This window comes from Schistocerca gregaria, chromosome 5 (genome assembly GCF_023897955.1).
Source record: "Schistocerca gregaria isolate iqSchGreg1 chromosome 5, iqSchGreg1.2, whole genome shotgun sequence".
Taxonomy (NCBI): domain Eukaryota; kingdom Metazoa; phylum Arthropoda; class Insecta; order Orthoptera; family Acrididae; genus Schistocerca; species Schistocerca gregaria.
Window position 1 is genome coordinate 80,414,429 of NC_064924.1, and position 26,866 is coordinate 80,441,294.

Below are 26,866 nucleotides of genomic sequence, written 5' to 3' on the forward strand. Positions count from 1 at the left end.
CTACGGGGTTGACAGTGGTGAGCCCCCAAACCATGGGTGTGGTAAATTTCGGTGGCCGGTCTCAATCGCAGCCACCAGGGTGATCGATTCCGGTGTGCGTCTCCATCCAATCGCTGTAACTCTCAGTATTGGGCGGCACACGCCTACGGACGTGAGGCATGGCGGATCATATCGCGCCCATGTCAAGTAAGAGGCGATAGCGGGCAGACAGCTTCAGACTGACTGAGTCAGTGTTACCGCACGGCAGATACTCTCTGGTCCAGCAGCTAGCTGCGAGTAGTAACGGCTGCGGTCGTAAGGGGTCAACGTCTTAAGGACTATGGAGCTAAGAAGTAGTTAAAACATATTTTAGAAAAAAAGTAGTTTTTGTCATTATTACGACAGTCATTAATTGTTGCCAATTTGTTTACTAATGTGAATGAAAAGTAAAATACACTCCTGGAAATGGAAAAAAGAACACATTGACACCGGTGTGTCAAACCCACCATACTTGCTCCGGACACTGCGAGAGGGCTGTACAAGCAATGATCACACGCACGGCACTGCGGACACACCGTCGAATGGCGCTAGCTGCGCAGCATTTGTGCACCGCCGCCTTCAGTGTCAGCCAGTTTGCCGTGGCATACGGAGCTCCATCGCAGTCTTTAACACTGGTAGCATGCCGCGACAGCGTGGACGTGAACCGTATGTGCAGTTGACGGACTTTGAGCGAGGGCGTATAGTGGGCATGCGGGAGGCCAGGTGGACGTACCGCCGAATTGCTCAACACGTGGGGCTTGAGGTCTCCACAGTACATCGATGTTGTCGCCAGTGGTCGGCGGAAGGTGCACGTGCCCGTCGACCTGGGACCGGACCGCAGCGACGCACCGATGCACGCCAAGACCGTAGGATCCTACGCTGTGCCGTAGGGGACCATACCACCACTTCTCAGCAAATTAGGGACACTGTTGCTCCTGGGGTATCGGCGAGGACCATTCGCAACCGTCTCCATGAAGCTGGGCTACGGTCCCGCACACCGTTAGGCCGTCTTCCGCTCACGCCCCAACATCGTGCAGCCCGCCTCCAGTGGTGACGCGACAGGCGTGAATGGAGGGACGAATGGAGACGTGTCGTCTTCAGTGATGAGAGTCGCTTCTGCCTTGGTGCCATTGATGGTCGTATGCGTGTTTGGCGCCGTGCAGGTGAGCGCCACAATCAGGACTGCATACGACCGAAGCACACAGGGCCAACACCCGGCATCATGGTGTGGGGAGCGATCTCCTACACTGGCCGTACACCTCTGGTGATCGTCGAGGGTACACTGAATAGTGCACGGTACATCCAAACCGTCATCGAACCCATCGTTCTACCATTCCTAGCCCGGCAAGGGAACTTGCTGTTCCAACAAGACAAGGCACGTCCGCATGTGTCCCGTGCGACCCAACGTGCTCTAGAAGGTGTAAGTCAACTACCCTTGGCAGCAAGATCTCCGGATCTGTCCCCCATTGAGCATGTTTGGGACTGGATGAAGCGTCGTCTCCCGCGGTCTGCACGTCCAGCACGAACGCTGGTCCAACTGAGGCGCCAGGTGGAAATGGCATGGCAAGCCGTTCCACAGGACTACATCCAGCATCTCGACGATCGTCTCCATGGGAGAATAGCAGCCTGCATTGCTGCGAAAGATGGATATACACTGTACTAGTGCCGACATTGTGCATGCTCTGTTGCCTGTGTCTATGTGCCTGTGGTTCTGTCAGTGTGATCATGTGATGTATCTGACCCCAGGAATGTGTCAATAAAGTTTCCCCTTCCTGGGACAATGAATTCACGGTGTTCTTATTTCAGTTTCCAGGAGTGTATTAAATAAAAATTGTAATATCTGTCAACTGAATACTTAGTGCGAGAGCTGTGATTGCACAGAGAAAGTGAAATAGTCACAGAGGTATGTTATATTGTACAACTATGGAACTGCGGGAACCAGAAACATCTCACGGCAATGCCGTTATTTAAAGAGGGAGTTATTTAGATATTTGTGGAGTTCCTAAATTTGTTAATTTAGTAGATTCATCATTAACGCTATTAATTTGTCATTGGTCAAATGTAAAAGACACGAGATTGCGCGGTTTTATATTAATACCGGATTGCTATGATGTGAGTCAGTCAGAAGACAGTACGTTCGCGTCTATTTCGTGGGCTAAGGAACTGCTTACTGAAGTCTAAGGTTGAGTTTCGAGCTCAGCCGGCATCATGTTCGGATGCGGATACAAAGAGATCTGAAAAATTGTAACTATTTTACAGAATAATGATTTAAACTGGACCGTGGAGTGCCGTAAAGTGGATGCGAACATTTGAGGAAAATGAACACGTAAAATTTCGATTTAAGTATGTATATAGTTAAGGCTCACTGGCCTCTTGACCATCTTCTTCTTCTGTGCGAATGCACAAGAAGTGCCCCAACTCTTCTGGCAACGCGCCGCGAGTAATGAGTGTAATGGGCGGGGGGCACTATGAATGCAGTGCGGGACAACACGTTGAGAATGTGGGTTTCGCGGGAGGCGTGCCACACATAAATCCCTGCAGTTGCGCTGTCCTCTGTGTTCTCGGTGGCTCAGATGGATTGGTTGGCCTCTGTAACAAAACAATTGAGTGGAAGGATCGACCACCGAACTTGAACAGGATGTCTTGCGACGTCCGCAACGACCAAAGACAACGATCAATAGCGAAGAAAATGCAAAAGAAAAAATAAAGATGGATAGAGCGTCTTCCATGTAAGCAGGAGATCCCGGGTTTGAGTCCCGGTCGGGGCACACATTTTCATCTGTCACCGTTGAGTATGTCAACGCCTGTAAGCAGCTAAGGGTGTTCATTTCATTGTAATTTATGTAATCTGTGACTTTTGAATAACCAAAATTTGCGTTACATGTTATACAAGCCGTGACTGCAAAATGAACATTCGTAATGGTCAAATTGTGTAATATTTCAAGCAGCATCCTGTCATAGATAACCCGTTTGATAATCCTTTTGATAACGTGTACGGTTGGTTCCCGTAAGCTGTCTGTTAAGAGTGATATGATTGCGTGTGAGTGTTGAAACTGGAACTTAAGATTAGCATGGGTTTGGCAATGTTGTCTGTGTCAAACAAATTGCCAATATTTCGAAGTTTTCACTTACAAACTAACTTTCAATCCATCACTGAGTAGCCCAATTCTGAAAATATTCGTTGCACCCAGTGGATTCGTATAATGCTACCGGTTCTACTGCAGCTTTTGTAGTAGACGAACACTATTCGTTTTTGACACGAGTAGCGTTTGGCCTGGGCTGCAGACGAAGAAGTCACCGCCAGGTGAGTGAACATTATTTCCGTAGAACAAGTGCTTAGAAACCTCGCCGTTGTAGGCAGAACACAAAGCGCGGTCACTGTAAAAATTAAATGTCCATGAACTGATAATGACAGGTGCACGTGTCAGGAATACCCACCGAAATGAAGCACCCCGTAGGTTAGAAGCAAGGCGACTCGTCAAAATCAAGCCCCGCAGTGGCGAGAGGCAAGAGGACTCGCTGATACCAAGCACCCCGACGGGAACAGAAAACTATTACATCCACTTCGTTTTTCCTGGATCACACTAAACGTAGTTTCTAGCCAGGCAGTCAACGGATTAACCATCTGTTCTGTACAATCAGCTTTGCAACACTAAAATGAATTTCGAACATGAATATCTACCCTCAGAACACCAAGGTCTCCAGTTACATTGTAAATGAAATGAAGAATCAAATGCTTTATTTATTTATTTCAAAAGCAGGGACTTGATTTTTGTCGATTAGAGCTCCATTTACTACAAATGCAAAATACTGATTTGAGTAAACCTTCCCTATTTTTTGGCGTAGGATCCTAATATGCAATAATATGGGGTGTTCCTATTCGAAAATACAAAATTTACCCCGCCCTTTCAGGAAGGATGGTTAGGAGGTGGCCAGTTGTAGGACAGTGAGATGTCTCCTTCACTTATATTAACCTTTTACGCAGAGCAATTCTTTCGTACGATGCATCGTTTTCGAGATACTCAGTTGTCTCAAGTTAAAATAAAAACCCTGGATATTACAGGGTGTTTCAAAAATGACCGGTATATTTGAAACGGCAATAAAAACTAAACGAACAGCGATAGAAATACACCGTTTGTTGCAATGTGGTTGGGACAACAGTACATTTTCAGGCGGACAAACTTTCGAAATTATAGTAGCTACAATTTTCAACAACAGATGGCGCTGCAAGTGATGTGAAAGATATAGAAGACAACGCAGTCTGTGGGTGCGCCATTCTGTACGTCGTCTTTCTGCTGTAAGCGTGTGCTCTTCACAACGTGCAAGTGTGCTGTGGACAACATGGTTTATTCCTTAGAACAGAGGATTTTTCTGGTGTTGGAATTCCACCGCCTAGAACACAGTGTTGTTGCAGCAAGACGAAGTTTTCAACGGAGGTTTAATGTAACCAAAGGACCGAAAAGCGATACAATAAAGGATCTATTTGAAAAATTTCAACGGACTGGGAACGTGACGGATGAACGTGCTGGAAAGGTAGGGCGACCGCGTACGTCAACCACAGAGGGCAACGCGCAGCTAGTGCAGCAGGTTTCCGTTCGCCGTGTTGCAGCTGCGGTTCAAATGACGCCAACGTCCACGTATCGTCTCATGCGCCAGAGTTTACACCTCTATCCATACAAAATTCAAACGCGGCAACCCCTCAGCGCCGCTACCATTGCTGCACGAGAGACATTCGCTAACGATATAGTGCACAGGATTGAAGACGGCGATATGCATGTGGGCAGCATTTGGTTTACTGACGAAGCTTATTTTTACCGGGACGGCTTCGTCAATAAACAGAACTGGCGCATATGGGGAACCGAAAAGCCCCATGTTGCAGTCCCATCGTCCCTGCATCCTCAAAAAGTATTGGTCTAGGCCGCCATTTCTTCCAAAGGAATCATTGGCCCATTTTTCAGATCCGAAACGATTACTGCATCACGCTATCTGGACATTCTTCGTGAATTTGTGGCGGTACAAACTGCCTTAGACGACACTGCGAACACCTCGTGGTTTATGCAAGATGGTGCCCGGCCACATCGCACGGCCGACGTCTTTAATTTCCTGAATGAATATTTCGATGATCGTGTGATTGCTTTGGGCTATCCGAAACATACAGGAGGCGGCGTGGATTGGCCTCCCTATTCGCCAGACATGAACCCCTTTGACGTCTTTCTGTGGGGACACTTGAAAGACCAGGTGTACCGCCAGAATCCAGAAACAATTGAATAGCTGAAGCAGTACATCTCATCTGCATGTGAAGCCATTCCGCCACACACGTTGTCAAAGGTTTCGGGTAATTTCATTCAGAGACTACGCCATATTATTGCTACGCATGGTGGATATGTGGAAAATATCGTACTATAGAGTTTCCCAGACCGCAGGGCCATCTGTTGTTGACAATTGTAACTACTGTAATTTCGAAAGTTTGTCTGCCTGAAAATGTACTGTTGTCTCAAGGATATTACAACAAACGGTGTATTTCTATCGCTGCTTGTTTAGTTTGTATTGCCGTTTCAAATATACCGGTTATTTTTGAAACACCCTGTATAAATTCATTTGAGAGCAAAAGCAGTGATCTTCGTATATACATAATTGAAATGGACGATTTTGGATGTCAGCTAGTATAATATACGTTAAAAAATGACGAAATTCCTCCAGCTGTATTAAGGTGTTGGTTTCATGGGTGACTAGTTTCGATATTGTTACAACACCATCTTCAGGCTCATACCAGTTGACAGCAACCGTATGTCTCTAACACTAGTGATCAATGGTGGGATAGGCGTGTTCCACCAAGGCGTGTTGGAACACGTCTATATCACGACTGACTACTATAGTCTGTCTGTAAACTGAAGAGCGAGCAGCGCCTTTGGTGGGGGAAGTGCCCTTTCCCGGAAGAACCCTGCCACTGGCCTACAGGGCAACCCAAAATCAGTTGCCCGTTACCTATCACCTATCTAGCGGTGTATTTCTGCGTGCCGTGATATACGTCGTTTCTGTTCGTGGGGTCTTAGTTGCCAATCTCAGTCAGTTGACTTTGAGTACTCACTGATATACTTCAGTATCCGGAAGTGATGGATAATCGACCTGCATTGCAAGAAAATGTGCAGAATACGAAGGAGATATTTGCGCAGAACGAGCGCTCGATCGTCTCTAACGTAATTACGGCTTGTGTTAAGGAGGCTACATAAAAAGAGCTGTTGGCTAATATTACCAGTCCCAATCAGAGGGCTGCAGTTTATACAAACATCAGCCTCTCCAAAATAGGATGCATAAGGAAGAAACGCGAAAACAAGGTGCATGGTTTACTGGAATCGCCGCGAAGAAAAACTAATAATTTAGGTAGGAAACCCATCGTTATAGACAGTTTCACAAAATCGGTGGTGGTGATGGTGGTGGTGGTTAGTGTTTAACGTCCCGTCGACAACGAGGTCATTAGAGACGGAGCGCAAGCTCGGGTTAGGGAAGGATTGGGAAGGAAATCGGCTGTGGCCTTTCAAAGGAACAATCCCGGCATTTGCCTGAAGCGATTTAGGGAAATCACGGAAAACCTAAATCAGGATGGCCGGAGGCGGGATTGAACCGTCGTCCTCCCGAATGCGAGTCCACAAAATCGGTCATTCGACAAACGATGGAGGACTTTTACATAAACCAAAAAATAATGCCCACATTACGGAAATTACTCACTGGCGTGAAACAAAAAATACATTTTTGTTGCAGAAAGATGTTTTACACAGGACATTGCGTGAAATATGATTTATCTGGAAATACTTTTCAGACATGTTTACGAAGACAATGAAAAAAAAGCTGTGCAAATCGAACTAACACAATACACGTAATTAAAAATTTCTGATTAATTTTTAAACACTCTTTGTGTTGCAATACTTGTTTAGTTTTAATGCAGCCCTTCAAAGAAAACTTCTACCTTTTAGTACAAACACAAAGTAAGAACAAGTCTTAAATTCTACAGACTGATTGCACTATATCTGGTTCGTCTTACTAATAGAGGAACATACATTCATATGAATAGGCATTCGGTTCTATGTTTGTAGTAGAATCCTGACTTCCGTTCTCATGTTAATATTATTTACTCTATAATGTTTTGTTTCGAAGAAGCTATCGTCTTTTGTTTTCCTTATACTCTTAACGCATTTGTCTAAAAATGAACGCAGCCAGGACGTATCTGTACACGGCGTCGCCACAGATTTAAAGCGCGCGCCGCGGCAGGGACTGTACTACGTTGTGGAACAGCCTGTAGAAGCGCCCTGTGACGTAGCAGGGTAGTCAGAGTGGGGACTCGCGCGCTCGCTCTTCAGTTTACCGCCTATAGTGTTAGACACATACGGTTGCTGTCAACAGGTATGAGCCTGAAGATGATGTTCTAACAATATCGAAACTACTCGCCCATAAAACCAACACCTTAATACAGCTGGAGGAATTTCGTCATTTTTTAACAAAAGCAGTGAAGTAGGTATGCAGCCTGACTGGCTGGAACAAAAATTCGTTCTGCAAGCTGTCCAGGATACACACTTTTTCTCCAGCAATGTGGCCGAAACATAACGAACTCTTGTTCACGGTCACGTGCCGTGGACTGGCTCAGGACAAGTTTGAGTCCGATATCTCATAACACTGGTAAGACTTTGTGTGCAGATCACCAGGCTCCACTGCCGTTTGTTTTCCCAATCAAGCGACAGTTAATGGTCTAAACGTTTTAGGGTAAATAGTGGTACACTAAGATACCAGAAGTGCTTCAACGAAGTTCAGCGAGGAAATGTACATCTGGCAACTTTTATAAAAAAAAATTAAAAAAGTACTGTGTTCTCTTCACTTGGCTTTGTTTAGTGCAGATCGGGAACCTGGTGGCGACCCTAGCATTTTCCTAACCCGTACCGATGTCCCACCAGTTCTATGCGGTGTGTTTGTTGCATCCAATGTGCGACGGGGCACGGTGGTTAAGGTACGTGTGGCGGTCACCTATGTCTGGCCAATACAAAGCCGACCACCGTCGTCTGGTTTCCACAGCTTGCAAAACTTACTCGTGGAAGCGCAATACCATCCGTACTTACAGATATTTTTCTGTAACAGACTTCGTAAATGGCAGGATTCTAGAATATACAGCAGAAGACGTGAAAGAACTCTGATACGTAGGAAAGAAGATTACTTAATGCGACTCAAGCATAGAGAAATTTCAAGAGTAAGCCGATGCATATGAAGAGAAAACGTTGTAAGTGGTTTACTTTATCTTTTTCTGGTCTTCATGTGTGTTTTGTTGTCGTAAAGCAAACTGGTTTCGTGTTCTTAATTTTGTGTGCGTCTGTATTGTGATCCTGAACAATGCAAGTGGAAAGCTTATGCAAATGCTATCTGATGAAAGGAGTCGACCAATCAAATTGAAACTGTATAACGTTATTGCAGTTAACTTTGAGAAAACGTAAGACTGTATCCGAAATAAGCTGTCCTTTGAAATTCTGCATCGTGCAGTCTAGTGAACTGTGCCACAACGCCTGACGTTAATTTGCGTGACTTGCAGTTCCAACACATAAAAGCAAAAGAATGAAAATCCTACATAAAATCTCAAATGACGTTTAGAAAGAACAAATGGTTAAAATGCGTCTGTAAAAAGGACCTGTAAATTTAAATATGGAAAATGACTAAATAAAATTTCAAACATTATACGGCACACCCTCTAATGTAAAATCGCTCTGAAAGAATGAGAATGTCTGCATAAGAAATGAGATCTGCACTGAACTTCACCTAAACTGAACCTGATTATAATTTTGAAATCCAAAGGTTAACTGTAAATGATCTGGCTGTGATGTTAAATTGGTCCTAACGAATTTTCATGGCTTACCTGTAGCAACGGAAATTCGGTACCACTCGAAGGCAGAAGTAAAAACACAGCACAGGAGCAAACTAGCCAAAGGAAAGAAAGTCTTGCGCAGATGCAATGCTGCAAGCAAGTGCATTCTGATCTTACTTTAGGGCGACGTACAATTATGAAATAAAATTTTTGTGAATAGACGGTCTTAGAAGCATGACTAACTAAATGATTATACAGGTAACTCGCATTCGAAGAATTGTATTGGGAATAATGAAACTCATACCTTGAAAATTACAATCATCTTTACAAAACTTACTTCTTATTAATAAAAAATTACTTCTCCATGAAATTAGTTAATTGAATGGTAAAGCAGTTGTACATCCACTCTCAGAGCACAAACCATGTGAGTAGATACTTTTAATTCGTCTCGTCTCGACAATCAAACCAACTGACCCACAACCACAAAGAAAAATCACCGCGAATCTCCCTTTCGTAAACTCATCACAAATTACGCGAGGGCAAGCACTGTAGCGACAACATTACCTGATCAGTAACCATTGCCAAATCATGTTCCCAAAATTCAACATGCTCTGCCCTTGCTCGTTTGTGTTCTGCTACATTCCCAAACCGCACAGCAGCAGACCCCTCTCCATCATTTAGTTCTCACTGAATGCTACTGGAAACGACAATGCTGCTGACAAAGGTCACATTGCTGGCACCCAGAAGCTTTGTGGCGCAACATGTCGACTATTGAAGAATTTGTTTTAAAAATTTCCTTCCCAAATAAGAAGTATGGCACATCGAATGAAAGCAGAACACATATCACTTTCATTGAATACCAGATATAACTGAACAGCCTTGCAACGTGCATTAACACATAAGTTTTACTTCTGTGAAAAAATCACACGCAGTTGAGAAACCATTTCGTAAATGTGAATACGTGATAAACTGCACTGCACGAAAGCAAAACGCAGAACGTGACGTACAAAAAACTATGAGCATTAGAAATATACTGAATGAGTCTGACCTAAAAACCATGTCATCTGTTAAGTGCCAACTCAAATAGAGCTCGGAAATAAAAGCGACGTTCAGAGAGCGCAGAAAGTTTCTGCCAGAAGAATTAACAAATTTGAGGCAGTGCGGTATTCAGAATTAGAACTCTTTGGTTGGTTGATTTGGGGGAGGGGAGCAAACGATTTAGACAAATCACGGAAAGTCTATATCAGGCTGGTCGAACGCGGATTTGAACCGTCGTCCTCCCGTATGCGAGTCGAGTGTGCTAACCACTGTGCCACCTCGTTCGGCCAGGATTAGAACATCGCGATGAATAGGGTAGCGGGCGAAATCGTAGAGTCAAACTAAAAATATGAAAACTCCCGTTTGTTGTAATTGCTAAGCAAGTAACATCTCTTACAATCTTGTACTGAACAAGGTAGCTGTACTGTCTGCCATCGGGTTCCCCTAAATGGCAGACAGCACCGCATAACGGTCACGCTACGAGGGAAACAAACCAACAGCAAAACAGGCGAAGACATCAGGTAAACACGTCGAAGATTCCAGTCGATTAATAGGAACCTTTCCTTACAGAGGTCGCCGCGACATGTCCGGCCACGGATTCATATGCCGGGTTTCTATTGGCTCCAGCTCACTATATAGGCCCGGTCGGTCGAAGGCAGACCAGTCCTCCCCAACACCCAGTGTGGCTTTCGACCTTCCTTCTCTGCCGATGACCGACTCCTCTGCCTCACTCATCTCATCTCATCTCATCTCCCTCCAGCTTATCTCCCGCCGCTCCGCCATTTTTGTCTTCCTCGACCTCGAAAAGGCCTACGACTGTGTCTGGCATCCCGGTCTCCTGTTTAAACTCCAAACCTATGCCCTTCCTATCAACTACATCCGTCTGATGGCCTCCTTCCTCTCCCGCGCCCCTCCTATGTTACCATCCATAATGCGAATTCTCACACCTTCTACCCCTCTGCAGGTGTGCCCCAGGGCTCTGTCCTCTCCCCTCTCCTCTACCTCCTGTACACGGCAGATATGCCCCAACCCCTCCCCCGCCCCTCCAGTAGACCTCTTCCAATATGCTGATGACACCGCATTCCTCGCACTAGCTCCTACCCTCCAACGGTCCCAACGCCTTCTCCAGAATCACCTTGACCTTTTCGCTGCATGGTGTAACCAGTGGCTCCTGAAAATCAATCCTTCCAAGCCCTGGCAATCATCATAGTTCTTACCACTCGCTCCTTCCGGCTGCTAGATTTCTCCCTTAACGTCTGCGCCCATCCTGTCCACCTCACCCCCACCCTCACCTACCTTGGCCTCACCACTGACTGTCACCTGACCTGAATCCTCCGCCCCATTCAATCCAAAGCCCACAACCGCCTCTGACTCCTCAAACTCCTCTCTGGCCGGACATGGGGGTTGCACCCCTCTACCTTCCTCCACACCTACAAATCCTTAATCCGTCCCATCCTCTGTTATGCCAGTCCCGCCTGGATATCTGCCCCCCCCCCCCAAATTCTATAAGTTCCTCCAGATCCTTGAGCGTCATGCACTCTGCCTCGCCTTCCGTATACACCTCCCGTCCCCCATGCGGATCCTCTATGATCTCATTCCTTTCCCCCATCTGCTCCTATTCCTCGAAGATATCCGCGTCCTCTACACCTCCCGCCGCCTTGATCCCCCTCACCCCTTGGTTGCTCCTCTCCTCTCCCATCCCTGCCCCCTGCCACGTCTTCACTGTGTGTCCTCCCTACCCTCCATCTCTACACCCTTCATCTCCTTTCCCAAGATGGCTTCCATCAACTCCCCCTGCCAGATGATGCCCTCTCTCCCACCACTGATCCATCCTATCAACTCTGTTCCTCAGTCCCCATCTTTTCCTCTGTCCTTTTCCCGGGCTCCCTCCCCCCCTACCATCCTCTTTTTTTCCCCACCTCCACTCTCTCTGCCACCTCTCTCCCCCGTCCTTTTGCATTTCCCTTCTCTGCCTCTTCTCATTACCTCTCACGTCTGCCCTGCCCCTCTCCCCCTTTATGAGTCCTCTCCCTCCTTGGTTCCACCCCTTCCGTTTTTTCCTCTCCTTCCTCCTTGTTTTCCCCCTCCTCCAGCTCCACCCCCCCCCCCCCCCACTTCTGCATTTGGCTCGGGAGTGTCATTTTGTGCTGCCATTTTAGTGCAGTGTTTTACAGGGAGTGTTCTACAGTGAGTGTTCCGTGTTGTGGGAAGTGTTGCAAACGGCCATCATACTGTTGCTGGGTGTGATTTTTTTATCTCTTGCGAACAGAAACCAGACTGTAGCCATGTTTTTTAATTGTGTGTCACCTATCTTACTTGTCTGCTTCCTGTGTATTTTATTAACATTGCCAACCCCTTTGCTTTCTGTTTTAACTTTCCGCATTTTTCCGCCATTTTACATTTTAAGTCAACGTTTTTCTTGTTTCTTTAAAATGTCTGTAGGCTGTAGAGCAGCGTAATAAGCTGCTGCCAGCCCGCCCCCTTTGGGGGGGAATTGAAAATCAATAAAGAAAAAAAAAGGCAGACTAGTCTTCGTCCGGTGCTAATGGCAACCGCTGTAGCAGAGTATGCGAGAAGATATCACCAAAGCCGCTGTACTGCACCGCCGATCGAAGTACTAGCCGACCGAGAGGAACCTCATCTCTGGCTGGATCGACGGACGTCTACATCTATTGTACAACCAGCTATTGTATTGTAGAAGAAGTTACGTTCAATAAACTGTTGGAGAACACAACAGTAGCTTAGTTGGTAAGGGGCAAGAGACCCGTTCGGGAGGAGCGTGGTTCAGCTCCTCGTAGTGCCATCAAGCCGTAAGTTCGCCGCCCTTTCACTAAATCGTTAAGACGAATGCCGCGATTGTTTCATTGAAAAGAATGTAACCCGTTTTCGTTCCTGCAGGAATTCGTTTAACCCCAATCTCCAACAACCTCCCCATCGACCAAACGTTAAAACCACATCTCTCTGCTTCCTACTCATGTGCTTCATTTAAATGATCGTGATATACACTGTACAATAATGATATTGCTTCGAGCCACTAACTAGTAGAACCAAAGGTATACCAACAGTTCTAGCGCCTTGTTACCCAGCCATTTGTGCTACATCACGATTTTTGCGTATGATACACATAGTAAGTTTCTTATTTAAAGGATGCGAGTCCGAAACTGATTAAGTTCCATACGTGTTCGGAAGGACCGACAAGAAGAGCGTGCGCTTGGCGTGTCGAGACATCTGCCGCCCCCGGCAACTGCGCTGGTGCTCCTTCCGCTGGATCGCCGACAGAGGGGAAATTGAAAGCGCGGCGCAGTTTCCACCTGCCATAGCGACAAACAAGCATCTGTCCATGCCTGGCGCCAATTTCCTCCGCACGCGCTCCAGCACCAGCGTACGAATCGTAGGCGACAAATCGTGCCTGTCACCAGCACATTCCGAGCCATCTAACCCCGCTCGCGCAACACGGTCATTCTTTTACGATTTCGGTGGCAGTAATTTATTGTTATTTATAAACAATGTATGGCAATATTCAGCCGACGTATTCGCACGATGACATCAGATCATATAGACCTATTCCATGTTCCAGATCGCCGAAACAGGCTAGAGGGTTTTATTCACACGTCAACACGGAAGTTTCGCTAGTATTTTATTGAAAACGATTTTCAATATGGTTAACGCAATGTTTGCTAAACAGACAATTGGAGCAATGCTAGTAGAATCGAATTTAACCTCTGTTAATCAGCTAGAGACAGATCATGGCTACTGACTTCCACTGTGTGATTAGGCCTTTCTGATCCTAAGAGACAAATTTCTGCGTTTTCCAAGTAGTTATCTAATTTGGTTAACTGTTAGCGGCTGACGCAATATAAAGAGTATTTCCCACAGTATTAATTGCTCTTGTTCAATGCCTGTCTTCTCTAAATTTCGACCAAAATATATAAAATATGCTCTCTATAGCCATTAATCATATGAATGTTCTTCTTCCAACCAGTACACAATACTGAGCACTATGTTCTGGCACACAATAGTAAGGAGTAGATATAGAAAGATTTTAGTAAAACTCATTTATACAGCCACAGGCAAACTCACGTCAAGTCAGAGATGGAGGCAGAAACAGGAAGCTATCCGGTATATCTGAAGTGGGTCAGGTCGTCAATATATTGCGACACCCATCTGTTGAGTGCGGACACACATTTAGCAGAAAGGAGACTGTGACAGAAAAGCAAAGGAAGCCAGACAAACATATTCGTTACCCAGTAAGATATGTTGTAAGAAACGCTCTCTCTTTCCCAAGAACACAAAGCAAGGAACTCTCGCAGCAGTTAACAGCCTGTTGCCGGCCGGAGTTGACGAGCGGTTCTAGGCGCTACTGTCTGGAACCGCGCGACCGATACGATCGCAGGTTCGAATCCTGCCTCGGGCATGGATGTGTGTGGTGTTCTTAGGTTAGGTAGGTTTAGGTAGTTCTAGGGGACTGATGACCTCAACAGTTAAGTCTCATAGTGCTCAGAGCCATTTCAACCATTTGAACAGCCCGTTAAGTAAATGTAGCAGAATGAAGAGGACACATTAGATCATTATGAACCAAGCCTTATGTCATAGCCTCACGCCTGCTCCCTTTAGATACCCTAATTCTCCATCTCTTGTCGTGAGCTGATCGTTGGAATCGATGACATTCACAATAATAGTTCTCGATGCCATGAGTATGGTACTGTTGTGAATGTGAATGCTCCAGCACAGCCTATGAAACACACAAAGCTGTACTCTAGATGAAGTCTTCACGTGCTGAACATGCTGCTCACCACCTATCGTATACTAATGGAGGAACTGGCTGTCTACTGACAACACTACACGACAGGGTGCTGCCAGTACTGAGTAGTGGGCAAGGGGAACATCACCCCAAAGTACCGTTATCCAAGATGGTGGAAGGGTGGAATCACCTCAGGGATGGTGTGACCCAAGCGGCAGTGTCACCCCAAGGCACTGTTATCCAAGATGGTGGCCGTGACGCAAGTACGTGGCGTCACGTGACGTCAGCTGATGATGCGATTGACGTCATTCAAGATGGCTGCCATGTCGTCAGCAGATGGCGCGAGTACCGTAATCCAAGATGGTGGGAAAGTGCCACACCACCGGGCAGTAAGTTTGAATTTTGAAGGGAAGATAGGTCAATTGGGCTACTTCCACTAACCTAAGAAAATGGTGGGAAAGAAAGGCCACTGGTCTACCTCCACTAACCTAAGTCACCTGACAGCCACGTCTTCCTAGGAACTAGCGGCAAAAGGACTGAGCCTGTGCTGGACATAAGTCTTTCTTTAAACAATCAGAGGCAGTACCATCATCACGTGTGTTCGCCATCCTCTTGGAAAATGGGTGGGAATTTCGAATTTTGCTCTGCAGATGAAGGGAGTGAGTATTGTGCTGCCCCCACTATACGCTGCTCATGATGTCATTCAGTCCAAAAAGAAGTTGTTCAAATTTCTGTAAATTTGTTTTTAATTCTTATAAATTTCTTTACATTTATTATCTAGTCTCCCCCAGCCCCCTTATTCCCCGGGCATTCTGCAGGAGAAAAACTGCCAGGAAATGGAATCAACCTGTTCTGGGCTGCTGGAGACAGGAATGAGTGGACTATTTACTTCTTTAACAATTTATTTAGGGACGGATGTCACCTAGGTTGTTTATTACACTGATACAAAACACTCACCCTGTTGGCGGGGAGGAGGGGGGGGGGGTGGTTAAAATTGATGTGAAAAAGCAATCAGCCTGTTCTGGGCTGCTGAAGACAGGAAGGAGTGCACTTTATTTATTTTTTGAACAATTTATTTAGCCAAGGATTACACCTAATTTATTTATTATGCTGATGCAAAACACTCACCCTGACGTACTTCGAGTCATAATATACGCTTTACAGACCTGGAAACTACTCGTAAGTAATGCATTACACTGATGTGCAGAGGTGCAGACAACTTGTGAATTACCAAAATAATCCAGTACACACTATAAAGACATACAAACTACTCGTAGACCACCAAAATAATGCATGCAAGCACGCTCACAACACTTAAACACCTGAAAATAATTCAGTGCACAAACACTCAGTGCACGTAAAAAACTCAACTCATCAATGACTCAAACCCTGATTCTACGGGATGGAAAGCCTAAGTGCACCCCCTAACACATCGAAACTGTTCAGATGCGGGAGAGGAAGGTTAGGTTAGTGCACTTTACTTATTTTGCTCGGCAAACTGACTCAGTTATCAATCCTAATTAATTAATCACAAAGATCGGTCCTAATTTCGCAACTATGTGCATAGTGCTGCACAAGAAAGGCTTAAAATCGCTGGAAAAAAATTAGACCACTCGAAATCAGTGACAGAAACACTTAAACTCTACCCCACACATACAATCTAGGAGGAAAAACGTTGAACTGACTAGATCCTGGTGCTGGAAAGAAATGAATTTGAAAAGAAATGTGTTACCTGCAAGCATATAGCATCTATCCCTGTTTGACATCAGAGCTCACTACACACGCTACTAAAAATCGCCCTAACCAAAGCCAATACACGGAATCACAGCTGATGAAAAAAAAGGAATCACAGAACTAGGGGAAATAGTCGCCCTAAAAGGCTGTATTCTCATCCATATACAATCACAGACTACAGGATGGAACTACTACGCTGACAGTCTCACGGCCCACGCGGCCCCAGGCTGGCGACCCAGCCGAAAGCCTGGCTGAAATGCGTCGTGGCCGTGCTGGCGCCAAGGCAAAAGCGCCGGCTAGCCGCTACCTGCATTGATATGGTCGCATGCTTCGACAATACAGTAGCAGGTATAGAGATAACAGGACGGCTTTCCACTCAAATGTATTGTGTTTGTCATATAGTATAGTGACGCAGATGTCCCTAATGGCTATGAGGCGCCGCTGTCACTGGCCTCTCGTTCTGAGATGGAAAACACTCTGTTTGACGTCACGTAGTGTGCTTGAGCAGGGACTGGACGAGAGCCACAGTATCGTAGACAACTCACCCACCATCCTGTGCTCCATTATTGATTTAACATCAACTTGACTCCCATAATAAAGCAACTATTAAAAAACCGTAAGAAATGTCCTCTTTCCACGAAAATAGACAAAGTCAAGTATGACTTACTTTGATGAGCAAAATCGGTATAGTTTTCCACGTTCCACTGAGAAACTTGTCACGTCTGCGAAGACATTTTCATAGGAACTCTAAAAAGAAAATAGAGCAAACAGATATTTCTACTTGCTACTACAGATAATTTTCATATGTCGGACGATGCTGCTATGCGCTTATCTGTTTCCTTGTAAGACGTATTTCCCATTACTAACAATTATTTTATATAGGGCTGATGCAGGCACAGTATAATTTCTGAACCATGATCGGATATGAACAGTGGACGCTATACATTTCTGAAAAGCTATACTGTGCTCATATCACTCAGAGCCTGTGTTTTTTGGAAGTAGTTTTTACGGTTCATTAATATAGTTTCTCGTAGAGAAACCGAGAAGAAGGGTGTGTGCCATACGCTTGAAATATTAACAGCGCTTCATTCCATACAACTGATAGGTCGGACACAAAGCGATCTATTATAATAGCCCATTTTATGTACAGAACGTTCGAGCCTTAGGAGTGGATGTGTTCATGTTCTCTGTTACAAATACTTTCCAGGTTCTGATCCTAGGCTCTGGATTAATACTTTAATTTGATAGCTTGGTTGATTTACGTAAAAATGCTTCCAACTCCATCCATCAGGAGCTCCATCGCACATAAAAATCCCCTGTTTCTTGCTCTTCTTAACCGCCCACTATTACATCACAACACTTTTAAATATGTTACTATACGTCGACATGCGCGCATCTCGAGAAATCCTGTGCACTTGGATGGGCGAGGACTCGGCAAGCTGCATTTATTCACGAGATGTGGAATGTAGCGGTCTATTTCTGGTCAGTTGGATGCAGATTAAATCGGTAACAGTGCTGCAGAGCGTGATGGTCAATGACATTATGAGTGGTCTTTCAGTCTAATTTTACCCTAAGACTGCGAGAATGCTCTGTGACTCCCATCAGCATAGAGATAGATAGTAAATTAAGCACTATGCTCAAGGTGTTAGAAATATGTAGAGCGCTGTCTGATATACTTTGATGCTGTCTGTGTTCGAAAATCAACAATGAATGAACATACTGCACAGTCGCAATGATACTCCCAAAGTGGAGGGGGGGGGGGGGTTTAGCTATGATACTGGAACTGGGAATCATGCTCTCTCATCAATGGTCGGTGTTGAAATTACTGTAAAATTGCTACAATTGTAATGCTTATTACTTCATTACATTGGCGGTGTCTTTTCCGTCCCATTCGTCCAGTGGCATAGTGTTGGTTACCGTATAATCATTGATTGACAACACTTGTTTGAGTTGGAGAAAGAGTTTTGTGGATGGGTGACACCTTCTGAGGATGGCTAGCAAAGAAACAGTGATTGCGTACATGACTCCAACATGAGGAAGCAGTCGAAACGGAATGCAAAGCCATCAGCTATTCTGTCACTGTGACAGATGAGTTTCAATGTAGAGCTCGTGAATCACCTTGGGGCTGAGGTTTGGAAACTCCCTGCAACACTGAAAAACTTCCAGTTTCTATATGTTGTAGCTGACTTTTATTTAAATTCATCCAGTAAGTGTTTGGTGTGTTATGGTAGCAGCAGTAGCAACATGATTTACACTATGCGACGTCCAGTTTACTGCGAGAGGCCAACGAAATGTTTTGCAGCGTACAAAGCATGATAGAGCAGAAAAAAACTATATTTCAAATAACGAGACAGGGTCACAGGGAGCGTTTCTTGCGACTTACAGTATAGTTCACGGGATACGATCATCCTCCTACAGTACAGGTGATGAAACTTTAAACTGATCTGTGCAGTTGATCAGTACCTGCAAATTTAATAGGATCGCCACATGTGCTCGATGACTGCACACATGTCTAACATTCATGGTGGTGTCAGTCTGTTCTATATCGTGTCTCTCTACCACTTTCGCTCAACGACGCCCTAAGAGCGTTTTTCAGGGAATTGACTAGTTTGAACCTGGGACCTGTTGCTGGTAAGGATACGCCAGACCACATATGACATGTAGAATTCAGAAGAGTTCAGTGAGACTAGCGATGATATAACCAAATACTTAATGATTTCAGCGTCAGCTCCACTGCACTCCCTGTAAAAGAATCTTAATACTAACTAAATTTAGTGGAAGGGGTTCGAGGCTTTGCTATTTTTAGTTAACTGGTAAAATAACGTCGGAAAGCAGTTACGTTTACCATTGGAAATTTTATTCTACTCACAAAACCTTGTTTATAAATTGCACTATTGATAAAAGGAAATGTTTTAATACAGGATGGTAAAAACCAACTGTGTTCAACAAAAATGTGAACGAATATTCCCTGAATGGGTTTCCAAGTTCTACAATGGATCGAAGGATGACCTATGCCATATCACATCTATAATATAGGTTTAAATTAAGTTTCACAAAAGAGAAAACTATCAAATTGGACTACAGCGACCCTCAATTATCTTTAATTACTTATTTAACTTTTCGTAAATTACAGTGGCTGATTTGGCTTCTCAATAACTATATAACAGAAAAATCATCGCGTTTCAGATTTTTACTTCAAGTGGCAAATGTGAACACCATAAGCTTTAATTGACGATCGGCACTAGTATTACGCAAAAAAGGGGGTGTAACAGATGAGACTAGGGCAGTTCTGAGTGAAGCCTTATGCGTTCAAAATTGCGGCATCACGTGCGTTCATTACCTTGTCGGTGTTTAGGCAGCGTCAGGGAGGCGGCGGGCAGCAGAGCTCCGCTCACCTCGCCATCTCGGAAGCAACTCCTCTCCTAACTTCTCCTTACTACAATTTACCGAAGTTGGTTTTAAAAAAACTATCTGGCTGTGTTTTCATCTGGCCAATCAGGGTCCCAATGTTAACCTTAAGCTCCGCCTACAAAAATTCTGTCTATCCAATGTGAAACTTTATACTTTTCGTGGTGGGGCAATGTTTTTAAAGTTTGCAACGTAACAGAGACGCGAAAAAGTCTCGCGCTAAAACTTGCAGCCGGTGTGGTTCTTTTAGCGTTATCGTAAGATCTATACTGTTCTTCTGGAGGGCTCTATCTTTTAACACGGGCTGGGGGGTGGTCCTAACGTAACAGAGACGCGAAAAAGTCTCACGCTAAAACTTGCGGGTGGTGTGGCCCTTTTTGTGTTATCGTAAGATCTATACTCTTTCTCTGGAGGGCTCTATCTTTTAACATGGGCTGGGGGGTGGTCCTAACGTAACAGAGACGCGAAAATGTCACGCTAAAACTTGCAGCTGGCGTTGTCCTAGTGGTTAGCTGGAGACGTGAGTGTCCAGGCCGTCCCTTATCGTAGGGCCTTCTAGCTTAACACGGTTCTGCTCTCGGCTTCTGTTCTTGTTTGTCCCCTCAGAACTGCGTCTGTCTCGCAGTGGGAAGGTATGACATGCATTTCTTGTGTTAGTCTGTGGTATTCCATTTGCTCACTCGTTACTCGTATTACTTTGGTTTATTTAATGTCACGATTTATTCGGAGCTATGTGACATACTACTGGATTTGTTTATCATGTCAGAGTTTTCATGGAAGGTGTTGCATTTGCGTGACACCTTACACATGCGGTATTTGTTTTCGATATATGGGAGGAGGGATATGCGGTAAAAGTCTTACCAAGTTCTCTGTTGGATGAAGTTAGTGGAGCTTTTATAGTTCGTAATTTTTCTCTATTCGATGGTACAGAATAACGAAGATAGCATGTTGGTAAGATAGATATGAATGGACGCAGATCTGTAGTATTTGTAGGTAGTTTGGGAACACATCTCTGTGCAGTAGTAAAAATCTTTGTTCTCCTCGTAGTTTCTATTTCAAACGAATGGTCAAGACACAGTCCTGTCGCAGTAAGGCATCTTAGCCTGTTTGTACAAGTGTTGCAGAAAGTGGCAGATATATTTTCCCCGACTCCTACTCAGTTCCCACTTGAGTTGGAACGATCACATGCATAAAGCTAGAGATATGGCAGCGCTTGCAACTAGATGGGGTGCCAGAAATATGATTCACTAGTGGCTGTAATCAGTAAAGGACTTCTCCATAGGATCCTGTGCAGATATGTGGTTGCATGGGAGGACTTGTTTCCAACACTCGGACAGCATATCTAGCAGATAGCGTAGCATTAGAGATTTGAAAATCTAGTATACATTTCTTACGACCTCAATCAGCACTTCTTCCACTGTTTGTTATCCTTCCCAGTCAAGCATCGGGTATAGACCAGTAGATATTTCACTGAACCTCAGACATGGCATCAAGACAGAATTTGTTACAAATGCTGGAGAAATATCTAGCGGCGGTGGCTTTAAGGGGTTGAAAATCTATCTCCAGATGAGCGCGTATTAATGGTTAATCTTAACCAGACGTACGCAAACATCGCAGTACCCACATCCTGCGACACCTCACTTTAGTGAATACTAACCCTCATGCAGAGATGGCAGTAGATCTTTTGTGTTGGCCATCATGCCGGTGTGGGCGTGGAGGGGCTCCACCTCTGAAAAAGGGGGTTGAAAATACCACGTCCCTTGCCAAATTACTTTCTAAATTGGGTAATGTTATTGCGAGCTTAAGCCGTCGGCGATATGTAACCGCGCTACTGGTCTGATACTATATACTCAAGCGAAATCTGTCTACACTCCTGGAAATGGAAAAAAGAACACATTGACACCGGTGTGTCAGACCCACCATACTTGCTCCGGACACGGCGAGAGGGCTGTACAAGCAATGATCACACGCACGGCACAGCGGACACACCAGGAACCGCGCTCTTGGCCGTCGATTGGCGCTAACTGCGCAGCATTTGTGCACCGCCGCCGTCAGTGTCAGCCAGTTTGCCGTGGCATACGGAGCTCCATCGCAGTCTTTAACACTGGTAGCATGCCGCGACAGCGTGGACGTGAACCGTATGTGCAGTTGACGGACTTTGAGCGAGGGCCTATAGTGGGCATACGGGATGACGGGTGGACGTACCGCCGAATTGCTCAACACGTGGGGCGTGAGGTCTCCACACTACATCGATGTTGTCGCCAGTGGTCGGCGGAAGGTGCACGTGCCCGTCGACCTGGGACCGGACCGCAGCGACGCACGGATGCACGCCAAGACCGTAGGATCGTACGCAGTGCCGTACGGGACCGCACCACCACTTCCCAGCAAATTAGGGACACTGTTGCTCCAGGAGTATCGGCGAGGACCATACGCAACCGTCTCCATGAAGCTGGGCTACGGTCCCGCACACCGTTAGGCCGTCTTCCGCTCACGCCCCAACATCGTGCAGCCCGCCTCCAGTGGTGTCGCGACTGGCGTGAATGGAGGGACGAATGGAAACGTGACGTCTTCAGTGATGAGAGTCGCTTCTGCCTTGGTGCCAATGATGGTCGTATGCGTGTTTGGCGCCGTGCAGGTGAGCGCCACAATCAGGACTGCATACGACCGAGGCACACAGGGCCAACACCCGGCATCATGGTGTGGGGAGCAATCTCCAACACTGGCCGTACACCTCTGGTATCGTCGAGGGGACACTGAATAGTGCACGGTATATCCAAACCGTCTTCGAACCCATCGTTCTACCATTCCTAGACCGGCAAGGGAACTTGCTGTTCCAACAGGACAATGCACGTCCGCATGTGTCCCGTGCCACCCAACGTGCTCTAGAAGGTGTAAGTCAACTACCCTGGCCTCAAAATCTCCGGATCTGTCCCCCATTGAGCATGTTTGGGACTGGATAAAGCGTCGTCTCACGCGGTCTGCACGTCCAGCACAAACGCTGGTCCAACTGAGGGGCCAGGTGGTAATGGCATGGCAAGCCGTTCCACAGGACTACATCCAACATCTCTACGATCGTCTCCATGGGAGAATAGCAGCCTGCATTGCTGCGAAAGGTGGATATACACTGTACTAGTGCCGACATTGTTCTTGCTCTGTTACCTGTGTCTATGTGCCTGTGGTTCTGTCAGTGTGATCATGTGATGTATCTGACCCCAGGAATGTGTCAATAAAGTTTCCCCTTCCTGGGACAATGAATTCACGGTGTTCTTATTTCAATTTCCAGGAGTGTATATTGAGTGAAAGGCACTGGTTTTAGCTCACGCAGGGTGGCGTGAGGTCTGGAACATGACAAGGGAATTAGAATTGAGAAAAGCGGACGTAGCTGTTGGAATACTGAACTTTAATCCATTAATGACGAACGTCGCTCTTTATGGTACATGATTCACAATATCAATAGTACGGATACTGGCGCCTTGCTAGGTCGTAGCAAGTAACGTAGCTGAAGGCTGTGCTAACTATCGTCTCGGCAAATGAGAGCGTAGAAGTCAGTGAACCATCGCTAGCAAAGTCGACTGTACAACTGGTGCAAGTGCTAGGAAGTCCCTCTAGACATGCCGTGTGGCGGCGCTCGGTCTGCAATCACTGATAGTGGCGACACGGGGGTCCGACGTATACTACCGGACCGCGGCCGATTTAAAGGCTACCACCTAGCAAGTGTGGTGTCTGGCGGTGACACCACAGAAATGATAGAGGATGTAGATGAAGATGATATGGGAGCTATGATACTGCGTGAAGAGTTTGACAGAGCACTGAAAGACCTGATTCGAAACAAGGCCCCGGGAGTAGATAACATTCCATTAAAACTACTGACAGCCTTGGGAGGGCCAGCCCTGACAAAACTCTACCATCTGGTGGGCAAGATGTATGAGTCAGGTGAAATACCCTCAGACTTCAAGAAGAATATAGTAATACAAGGAGGCATTGATGGGAGTATATACATTGTTAATTTATACAGGATCTTTATGATAGCTCCCCTCTGAATAGCATTTCCTGGAGTCGAGAACAAGCAGGCAGTTTGGTTATTTAACAGTAAATTTTACAGTGGACATTTGGGGCTTGGAAGCCAAGTACAGCTATAAGGGACAGGAACATCACGAGTCACTTAACTGGGACAGAGTACAAGCTGGTACCAAGAATTTCTCACACCGGTGTGCAGACAATGCTTTCGGTTGAAGAGACGAAAAAACTGCCTACCTGCCTACCTGGATCTACCTGTTAGGCGTTTCTGGCTATGGCAGGAACAGGAACACAAGAAAGAAATGGGTTGCGTGGTGAAGGCATTTCGACAGTGTCCTGTAAACCCCCGTTGCATAATAAGATGCGGTCACAAAAAATCTGTGAGTTATATATTCACCTTGGACAAGACGCTATGGATGGAGCTGTCAGGTGCCGTCGTCCTTCTGCCTGCCGAAATTTTTGGTATGCCTCAGGCGTTTGGAAGAATTTTAGGATGAAACGCAACATTTAGGGTGGTTCAAAAATGGTCTATGTTGGGACGCAAAAGCACTTGTCCTAGTTTAGCCGAATCATCTGGTCAGACAAGCTTTAAGTTTGTCCCATCCTGATAACGATCTCTGTGATAAATGTGTTGTTCACTTGAGGTGTAAATGGAAACTCCAAACATTCTGCCTAAAGTGACTATGAGGAAAAAAATTGGGGTGCGTAACGTCTTCTCCCGCCTGCAAAGAAATTTAGGTGTCACCAGTTTGCTACTTCTCCATCAGGAAAAGAATATTATTAACTTAGGTAGAATTTGATGGAGGGTGGAGCAGACAAGCGAGAGGGAAGACAGGGAGCTCGTGGAGTCTTTTAATTGGCACAAAAGCCTTGTAAGGGTAGTTGTGTGGGTAATTTTTTCGAGTTTACCAAGGTTTACGGTTCAAAGCAAGGGGAAACTGCAGCCATAGTTATTCCTGAGGGCATGCAGCTCAACTCCGTAGTTAAATGATGATGGCGTCCTCCTCCAAAGGTAAAATAGTTCCCCTTTTGCATCTCTGGTTGGAGACTACTCAGAAAGATGTTGTCATCATGAGAAACAAAACTGGCATTCTACTTATTGAAACATGGAATGTTAGATCCCTTAAACGGGCAGGTAGATTTGAGAATTTACAAATGGAAATATATAGAGTCGCGATTGGTGAAGCTCAGTGTCAGAAGGAGCAGGACTTATGGTCAGGTGAATACGTGGTCACAAATACAATGTATAATAGGGATAATGAAGGAGTTGGTTTCATAATAAATAAGAAAATTTCACAACCTGCGACACCGTCGCGAAAAAACAATTACCCACATATGTAATAAGTTTCTTTCTATTTACGTCTACTGTCACAAACTTTTTGTTAACAGATTACCGGTTTCGGTCTTAATGACCATCATCAGATTTGTTTCATACAAACAAAGTGCTAATGTACTGCAGCCATACATTTGACGATGCCATTACGGCTGCAGTACATTGGGACATTGTTTTTATGAAACAGATCTGATGATGGTCATAAAAGACCGAAACCGGTAATCTGTGAACAAAACGTTTGTGACCAAAGGCGTAAATTAAAGGAAAATAAGAAAATAGGAATGTAGGTAACCTACTATGAGCAGTGTAGCAAATGCATTATTGTAGCCAAGATAGACACAAAGTCCGCGCCTGCCACAGTAGTACAAGTTTACATGACAACTAGCTGAACAGTATGATTAGATAAAGGAAATTATTGAGATAGGTAAAGGAGACGAGAATTTAATTGTGATAGCACACTGGAATTTGATAGTAGGAAAAGGAAGAGAAGGAAAAATATCAGGTGAATATGGACTGGAGGAAATGAGTGAAAGAGGAAGCCGCCTGGTAGAATTTAGCGATAAGGCTTAATGTAATCATCGTCAACACTTGATTTTGAATCATAAAAGAAGCTTGTATATGTGGAATAAACCTGGAGACAACAGAGTGTCTCAGGTTAATTAAATAATGGTTAGACAGAGATCCGGAATCATATTTTAAATTATAAGACATTTTCAGGAGCAGATGATGTCTCTGACCAGAATTTATTAGTTATGAATTGTAGATTAAAACTGAAGAAACTGGGAAAAGGCAGGAACTTAAGGAGATGGGACCTGGATAAGTTAAACGAACCGAAGGTTGCTGAAACCTTCAGAGGAAGCTTCAGGGTAGGGCTGAATAGATCAGAGAGAAAGAAATCAGTACAAGAAAAAGGGTGGGTAAATTTAAGAGATGAAATAGTGAAGGCAGCACAGGACCAAATAGGTATGAGGACAAAGTCTAGTAAGAATCCTTGGATAACACAAAAGATACGAATTTAATTGATGGGAGAAGAAAATTTAAAAATACAGTAAATATAGCAGTCGAAACGGAACAGAAACGTCTAAGAAATGAGATTGACAGGAAGTGCAGCAATGTCTGAAGGACAAATTTAAGGATTTAGAGGCATATTTCACCAGGGGAGATTAATGAGGAGTTTGGCGGAAAGAGAAGCCGCTGTATTAATATCAAGAGATCAGATGGTAAACCAGTCCAGAGGAGAGAAGGGAAAACAGAAAGGTGGAAGCAGTATATGTTGTTGTTGTTGTTGTTGTTGTTGTTGTCTTCAGTCCTGAGACTGGTTTGATGCAGCTCTCCATGATACTCTATCCTGTGCAAGCTGCTTCATCTCCCAGTACCTACTGCAACCTACATCCTTCTGAATCTGCTTAGTGTATTCATCTCTTGGTCTCCCTCTACGATTTTTACCCTCCACGCTGCCCTCTAATGCTAAATTTGTGATCCCTTGATGCCTCAAAACATGTCCTACCAACCGATCCCTTCTTCTAGTCAAGTTGAGCCACAAACTTCTCTTCTCCCCAATCCTATTCAATACCTCCTCATTAGTTACGTGATCTACCCACCTAATCTTCAGCATTCTTCTGTAGCACCACATTTCGAAAGCTTCTATTCTCTTCTTGTCCAAACTAGTTATCATCCATGTTTCACTTCCATACATGGCTACACTCCAAACAAATACATACATAAACGACTTCCTGAC